We start from the raw sequence: 8585 nt of genomic DNA, 5'->3' as shown, positions 1-8585 counted from the left end.
GCTGCCCAGGCTGGAGTGCAGTGGTGCAATCATAGCTCACCACAGCCTCGATCTCCTGGGCTCAAGTGGTCCACTCGCCTTGACCTCCTGTGTCACTGGGACTACAGGTATGCGCCACCTCAGCATCTCCTGGATTGGTTTCTGAGCATACTGAGTGTTATGCTAACTGCCTGTAACTCTCTGAGGGGCCACCACCAGGGCCATGGGATGCCCTGTTCTCCAGTCTCCAAAGGCCTCAGGCCAACAAGAATCACCTGCTCGACAGCCAACCCCAGGGCAGCTGGCCATCATAGCTCAGTCACTGTTTCCTGCCTCCTCCCTCCCACTCTCAGTTAAGGAGTGTTTCCAGCCTCTGTTCTGGATTCCTTACTCGCAGGGGAGGTGGCTGTCCTGACCCCGAAGGCCACAGCTTGGGCCGGACACACAGGAGCCTCCGCCAGTTGTCACTTGAAAGGAGACACTTACCCCCTAGGAAGCAGGGCTGATTTCCAACTGCCCTCACCAAGGGCCACTGGAGTCCCCATCTCCCCTTCCCGCTTCTCTTTGACCCCTGATGACATGGTCCTGTGTCTGGGAGGCCCTCATCAGGGCAGCACCAAACTCCAGGGAACAGCAGAGCCACCTGCCAGCCTGCCCTTCCCTGCGGCCTTCCAGAAGGAGGCTCGAGACACAGTGTCCCCTGGAGCCACGTGGGCCTCTGACTGGTGCCCAGTGAGGCCGACAGTCCCGGCCGTGTGTTCACCACCCGGCCACTGGCCAAGCCTGTCTCACCCCTTGGGCAGCCTACCCGCCACCCACCTCCCGGCAGGAGCAGCGACGGGGGCAGCTCTCCACGTCCAAGCCTCCTCCACGTCTGACAGAGGGTGACACGGAGCTGTCACAAGGGCATGACCCTGGGTACCCAGGAAGGCTGAAGACAGCTCTGGGCTCAACAGCAGCCCTCGGGGAGGTGATGCCTAAGTCTCTACGCCTCACCTGGGGAGGGCAAAGCACCTTCAAGTCACTGAGCGGCGCCTCACCGCCTCGGGGAAGGGAGAGGAGCTGGCGTGTTGTGGGAGGCATGGACGGGCTGGGGCTGGGAACTGCCTCCCCTTGCTCTGCTCTGCCCCAGGCCCCCAATTCCGTGGCAGGTGCCTCAGGGGACGAATCCCGACTTGGGCTGGTCTGAGGCCCCCCGCTCTGTGTCACCCTCAGCTCTGAGGCCCCCTCTTGGCACCGCACTGTGACTGCTGCGCTGGGGACTCAGCAAGGCCAGGGCGGGCACTGGGCCCAGGGCAGGCAGGAGAAAGACTCCCCGGGCGCCCACTGATGCTCACACTATGGATAGGAACGGTTTTAACATACTGTGGCCTCTGAAAGAGGCAGAAGCCTGTCCCTGTGTGCTTGTCCCGCTGGCCTCAGGCGACGCGACTGCCCTCCCTCCCTGACTGAACCGCAGCCCCAAGCCTCCTACAAGCCAGCAGTGCCCAGAGTGAGGGGACACAGAGCGGAGCCCAGACAAGGAGCCGTCCCCGTCACATTTGGCCTGCCCCACTCCCAAACCCTGGGCCACCTCCGAACTGTCAGCCCTGCCGAGGACCCGCTCCCAAGCCCCACGCCACCTCCCAACACCGAGGAAGCAAAACCCTGTCCCCTCTCGGTTGAACCCAGGCCTCCCGCTGCTGCCACTCCCAGGAGGGCTGTCAGAGGAAGCCCAGGACCCCCTCCTGAGGACTCTCTCTGTCCCTGCACACAATTCTGGAGGGAGCAGGCCTGTCCCCACGAGGTCCCCTCATGGAGTCCACAGGAGAGCTGAGAGCCACAGGCCAGCGTCTGGGTGAAGGTGCGGCCTCAGCTTTCCTCACCGGCCCGGCCGCCTCTCGGGTGACCTGGTGTCTGGGAGGGTCTGCCCAGGGGAGGACTCCAGAACGAACCCCAGCTAAGTGGGGAACTCAGGTCTGTCAGAGCTCAGACCCTGCCGTGGCGGGAGGAGACCTCAGGCACGGAGCGAGACCCCTGCTCCATTTTTCTTGTTAACAAAGCCCTAGGTAGAGCCAAATGTCTGCACCCCCGATACCCGTGGGGGCTGTCCCAGTGACAGTGGGGAGGCCGGGACCCCTCCTACGGCCACATGAGGGAAGTGGGCCGAAGCCCCTCACGTCGGGGGGTGGGGGCGTGCACAGCGCCAGAGCCAGAGGGCCGCCCGCTCCGACCACAGGGGCTGCGGCAGCTCGGATGTGGACCCACCGCTCTCAGGCAGAGTCCTGGAAGCCTGGGTCTCCCTCCCACCCTGGAGTCCACCAGGGCCTGACAGCGAAGCACAAAGCCAGATGGGGCTCGCCCTGGAGGAGCTGTGGCTCCTGCCCTGCGGGGTCCAGGCCCGTCGCAGACCTGCGGCAGCATGCCCTTGTTTTCACGTTATGCAACAGCATGGGGAGCACGAACCCTGCTCCCCAGAAAGCGCATCCAGGTCTCAGGGACCAGGGAACTTCTCCATTAGCAAGGGGTCAGGTGGGAATGGAGAGCCCCTGGCCCCAGGCTGGGCCCCTAAGAAACTGCTGATAATTCTTATACCTGGATCTCAGCAGCAACGACCGGCATTTTGGGCACTCCGAGGCGGCGGCAGCAGGGTGTGGTTCACAAGACTCAGCTCAGGCCTTTCCAGAACTGTAGGTGTGTGTGGTGGGGGGCTGCCTCCAATAAGGGGCCTCCCAGCTGCAGCTCCTCTACCCCGGGGCCCAGCACACCTGCCGCAGCAGCCTGACCCTCCCAGGATCCTCTGAGTGCCTCTGGGTGGTGCCTTAGGAGTCCTCTAATTTGGGGTCACCTGGTTTTAGGCTCCTGAGGCCCTAGGGAAGGAGGCAGAAGCCACTGCTCCTGTTGCATAGATGGAAAGAGATATTCAGAAAACCTGCCCCAAATCCCCTGCTAACAAGAGGCAAACCGGGCTGACATTCCACAGTGTGGTCCAGCCGGGGCACCTACTTGGCAGCCCACCTGGAAAACCCCAGAGGCCTCCATAGGGAACCCTAACTCTGCCCAGGATGTGATGCAGGGAGGAAGAAGGTGAGGAGGGAGGGCGCCCTCAGCTACAGTCAGCCTCCTCCGATCCAAAACACCTGGGAGGACCCGGCCCCATCGAGGGATGGCCTGAAAAAGCCGCCTCCGGTGTTGCTGCCTCCGCCGCCCTTCCTTCTATAACCACATCCCCAGGGTTCTCCGCTCTCTAAACTCACTCTAGGAAAAAGAGGCCTAAATTCACTCAGCAAGGCATCACCATGTCAAAGGCACTTTGGAATTTTGACAAAAATAGCCTAAGGAAGGCATCTCTAATTATCAGTGGGCTCTCGGGCACAAGTAGAGATACTTTTGAGAAGGAGTCTCCCAGGTTCAAGCAATTCTCCTGCCTCAGCCCCTCAAGTAGCTGGGATTACAGGCACGCGCCATCACGCCTGGCTAATTTTTGTATCTTTAGTAGAGGCAGGGTTCCACTACGTTGGCCAGGCTGGTCTGAACTCCTGACCTCAAGCGATCCGCCCAGCTTGGCCTCCCAAAGTGCTGGGATTACAGGCGTGAGCCACTGTGGCTGGCCGGAAATATATTTTTGCAGGGCAAGGGGAGACTCCACATGGCACCCACTCAGAGCCCGGGCCTCGGCGGGTAGAAGCCTGGCTGGAAGCCCACCCAGACCCTCTGACGTGCAGTCCTGGTCTTGGCCGCGGTTTGGGCTCTTCCAGTGGAGAATGGCATGCTGAACCTGGGGCCGGGGCAACCCCTGCAGAGTCCACCATGTGAGCTTCCCAGAGTCTCTGGAGAGGAGCGGCTGTGGCACCAGCCCCAGGAAACGGGAGTGGCACCCACGTGGTGCTTTTCTTGGAACCCTCAGTGCACCTGCTGTGGGTTTGTGGGGACTGGGGTGTGTTCTGCATGGACAGCAGTGGCCTATTTCCACGAGTCCCTCGAATCAGGGGCAGGCCAGGGCCTGTGGCCTCATCCCGGTCTGGACGCTGGGTCTCCTGGGCCGCTGTATCAAGGGGCCACAACCTGGGGTGCCGAACACAACAGGAGTCTAAGTGTCTCCAGCTCAGGAGGAAGTCCAGCACCCAAGTGTGGGCGGGCTCTGCCATGGGGCAGGGGTGGGGGCCGGGGGCGGCCGCAGCGGCCTGGTGCTTCTTGGCTGGCTCCTGTGGTCAACACACAACTCCTCTGCACCTGCATGTCACCCTCCCCCTGCGCTCTGAATCCAAGCTTCCTCTTTTTATCAGAGCACCAGTCCTTGGATTAGGGCCCACCCTAATGGCCTGACTTTGATTTGATAGCACCTGTGAAGACTCGATTTTCAATAAGGCCCCATGCCCAGAGGTTAGGGGGGAACCCAGCATCTTTTAGGGGGACACAGTTCAATCCACGGTGCCGTCTGTCAGCGCGCTGTCAATGCCATCCCTGGCATTTCTGCAGGCACTGGGGCTCCAAGGACCCTGCTGATGCGGTGACCCAGGGTGCAGGCCACAGAGAAAGCACCTTCACAAAGGGCCTGTGGAACCCGCTGCTGGCCTGCATCTGGAAGGGATGCCAAGTCCTCTCCCCCAGGGGTCCCCTCTCCTGTGTCTCCTCCCCCAGGTCCCCCAGTCCCAGGCCCGCCCCTGTTCGCAGGAGCCCTGGACAGTGCTCATCTGGGTCCCAGGCGTGATGCGGCCCCAGCCCCTTGCCCTTCGGGGTCCCGGGCATGATGCGGCCCCAGCCCCTTGTCCGGCAGGCATTGCTCCCTTTGTAGCTGGATGAGAGAACACACTCAGTGGGCCTGAGTTCCTCCTTCCCCCAGCTGCAGAGTGTGGCCCCACAGCCTCCCCACCGCCTGCCGCGCGAGTAAGGTGTCAGCTCCCTTACACGGCAAGTGGGAAGCTCAAAGGACCCTGGCAGAGAGCGGATGGCAGAGCTGGAACCGAGCTCAGGTATCCAACTCTGAAGGACAATGCTGGGGACCCCACAGATCCCTCTCCTGGCGCCCGGGACTTACCCGCTGATGCCCAGCTTCCGTGTCACCTCAGAGCAGCTACTGCGACTTCCCACACACATACGCCCATGGACACACGCACAAACACGCCTGTGGCCTGCAGACTCACATGCACACTGCCTCGTTGCTTGATAGCTCAATTCTCACCTCATCTGCTGCAGGCCTAAGGGCCCTCTCAGCACCGGTCACTCTCCCTGGCCTGTGCTGAGGCATTGTGCAGTTTCATGTGTCTTACGAGTGGTGTGGGTAGGGACTGTTCTAATGGGCAGCACAGCCAAGCCTGCAGCCTGGGCACCAGGAGGACACCATGCTCAATCGCCCATGCCAGTGGCAAGAGATGAGCACTTAGGGGCGTCTCTCCCACCCAGCATCTGGGCTCCCCATGCTCCCTGCACTTCCTTTAATCAGACCATTCAGGCATTTGCTCGTGAACCTGCAGTGACCACTCCCCATACCCTGTGCGTACGGCCCGTTGCCACACACTCTCTTCTCTCTGCCTGACCCTTCACTTCTGCCTTGTGGGATCTGGGGACGGAGGATGGCCCTCCCCACTCCTGGCGCCCTCCCTGCCCAGGATCTGTGAATAGTAAGTCTTTGAACATGTTTCCTACTGCGGTGGGGGCTGAATTTGTACCTTCCACAAGGAAGAACCAGGGGCTGCCCAGGCTGTGTTTTCTCGGGGTTGTGGGGAACACAGGGCAGGCTCCCAGCACCAGAGCGATGGCCAGGCAGGCATAACCTGGACGTGAATCAGACAGGAGCCATGGGGCGTCTGCCAGTGTGAGCAAGTTTCCTGGAGGGACTCATGGTTGCAGGTCAGACAATTAGGCATTAGGCCATCTGCCAGGCAAAAGACACATCTCGGGAAAGACACACGGCAAATACCATGTCCATCCCCTTCATCTCCCAAGAGCACAGGGCTGCCAGCCACCTGGCACTGGCACTGAAAGCCAGTTTCGCTGGGGGCTCTGAAAACAACCCTGTCTGCCTCTCAGAACCCGCATATCACACAGGATGTGTCCACTAAACCCCAGCTTAAGAACCACCCTTCCTGGCCAGGTGTGGTGGCTCACGCCTGTAATCCCAGCACTCTGGGAGACTGAGGCAGGTGGATCACCTGAAGTCAGGAGTTGGAGACCAGCCTGGACAACATGGTGAAATCTTGTCTCTACGAAAAATACAAAAATTAGCCAGGCATGGTGGCACATGCCTGTAATCCCAGCTACTTGGGAGGCTGAGGCAGGAGAATCACTTGAACCCAGGGGTGGAGGTTGCGTTGAGCCAAGATCACGCCACTGCACTCCAGTCTGGGCGACAGAGTGAGACTTCGTCTCAAAAACAAAAAAACGAAAAAACAAAAAACCACCCTCCCTCTGACAATCCGGCCCTCAGACGGTGGTGTGAGCAGCCATAAACAGTAGTGAGGTCCCCTTCACAGAGGGGGACCAAGCACACAGTGGCACCCGGTCTGGCTGGACGTTGAGATTTCAAGCACTGGGTTCACATTTCCATGGGTCCATGACCTTGGGCCGCATGAGATTGTCCCGAGTCAGGACATCGGCCTCGATGAAGTGCCTCTGCTCCTACAAGAGGGGCTATCTCTCTGAGTCCAAGGACAAGCAAGGCCCAGCTGCCAGACTCTCCTTTGAGGGCCTGGGTCTTCACCTGAGTGTCTCCACTCGAGACAGACAGGGCCTACGTGCCCCCAGAGCATGGGGCAGGGCCTCTAGAAAGGCCACGCTGTCTGCAAGCTCCTGCTTCTCTTCCATCCAGTTCAACAAGCCCTGCTGAACCCCCAGCATGCGCCTGACCACAGGCGGGCATTGTGCAGGTAGCAAGGGCTGAGCCCTTCCTGGTCTAGCTCTCAAGGACTGTGTTCTAATTTGGAGTGAGGGTTTCCAAGGTTTGGGTCATAAAGCCCTATCAGTAAAAAACGAGCAGTGGCTCCTGCCTGTAATCTCAGCACTTTGGGAGGTCAAGGCGGGTGGATCACTTGAGATGAGGAGTTCAAGACCAGCCTAGCCAACATGGCAAAACCCAGTCTCTAGTAAAAACACAAAAATTAGCTGGGCGTAGTGGTGCATACCTGTAATCCCAGCTATTTGGGAGGCTGAGGCAGGAGAATTGCTTGAACCTGGGAGGCGGAGGTTGGAGTGAGATGCCATCTCAAAACAAACAACAGTCAATGGTGACAGAGATGTCTACCTTGATGGATACCTGTGTGCACATCTCCAGGCACTGTGGTTACATTCACTGTAAAACCAGAAAAGCAAGAAGACATACGCATAGGAAGGATGAAAGTGTCAACATAAATGGAACTGTAACCGTTTCTGCCCTGACCGGCAGTTCCTGGGGTGGGCTACCCACTGGAAAACAGCTCCTGGGCGTCGGATGGAGGCAGATGGGAGGGGCCAGGCTGCCAGGCCCAGCACAAGTCATCATCCCGATGTCCTAGATGTCCAGGGAAGGGGGCGAGGACCTGGGTCGCCTGCTGCAGTTCAGGAGGGCGAGTCTAGCAGGCTGTGGGCCGTGGGTTTCCCACTGCAGGGGCATGTAAGTTTAACCCCCAGAGCCAAGCTGCCGGTAACGAGGAATAGAGGACACAGAGAGGATGGAGACGGCCGCCCTCCCCCAATCCCCACCCCCAAGGCTGCACATGTGGGAAGGGGGACGCTAATGTTTCCCTCTGTGGGGCCTTCTTGGGTCCAGCCTGGACACCGCCCTGTGCGTCACAGCTGAAGAGTGAGTCTGCAGCCAACTTGAGCGTCCCTGGGGGGCAAGTTGTTGCGGCAGCCCTAGGACCCCACCCCAAAGGTGCTCGCAGGCTCTCTGGGGCGTTCCCAGGATGAGATCAGTCACTCTCCACGGGAGGGCTACAGCAGCCCTGAGTAACACCAAGCTCTAGCTGGGATTAGGAGATAAGCTTGCTGGGGCTTGGTGGGTGGCCACACAACGGGTAGGTGGGCGGGGAGGGACGGTGTGGGTGGAGGCTTGGCTCAGGTATCTGCAAGCGTTATCTGTGTCTGCGAGGGAGACAGAGGAGGAAGGGAGGCTATAAATAGAAACCTTTCCAGGCGAGGAACAGGTGAATAAGCAGAAGGCAGGCATGTGTCCTCTGAAATCCACACTCCCGGCAGGGTGGTGCCAGGCCGTGGTAGCAGGAGAGGCGGGCACCTTCTTCCAGGGACGCCCCCACCTGTCCTTCCACTCCCCCTCACCAAGTGGCAGACAAGCTGGAGTGTGGCTGGGTCCCAATCCCACTGTGTCCTAACCTCTCACAGCCTTGGTCTTCTTTTTTTTTTTTTTAAATTTTTTGAGACAGGGTCCTGTTCTGTTGTCCAGACTGGAGTGCAGTGGGATCATCATAGCTCACAGCAGCCTCCACCTCCTGGAGGCTACTGCAACAAGCAATCCTCCCTCCTCAGCCTCCTGAGTAGCTGGGACTGAAGATGGGTGTTGCCACACCTGGCTAATTAAAACAAATTTTTTTTTTTGTAGAGACGGGGTCGCATCTTGTTTTTCAGGCCGGTCTCAAACTCCTGGGCTCAAGCAGTCCTCTTGTCTCAGCCTCCCACAGTGCTGGGATTACAGG

The sequence above is a fragment of the Pongo abelii genome, chromosome 18 (genome assembly GCF_028885655.2).
Source record: "Pongo abelii isolate AG06213 chromosome 18, NHGRI_mPonAbe1-v2.0_pri, whole genome shotgun sequence".
Classification (NCBI taxonomy): domain Eukaryota; kingdom Metazoa; phylum Chordata; class Mammalia; order Primates; family Hominidae; genus Pongo; species Pongo abelii.
Note: the sequence above shows the minus strand (reverse complement) of the source record.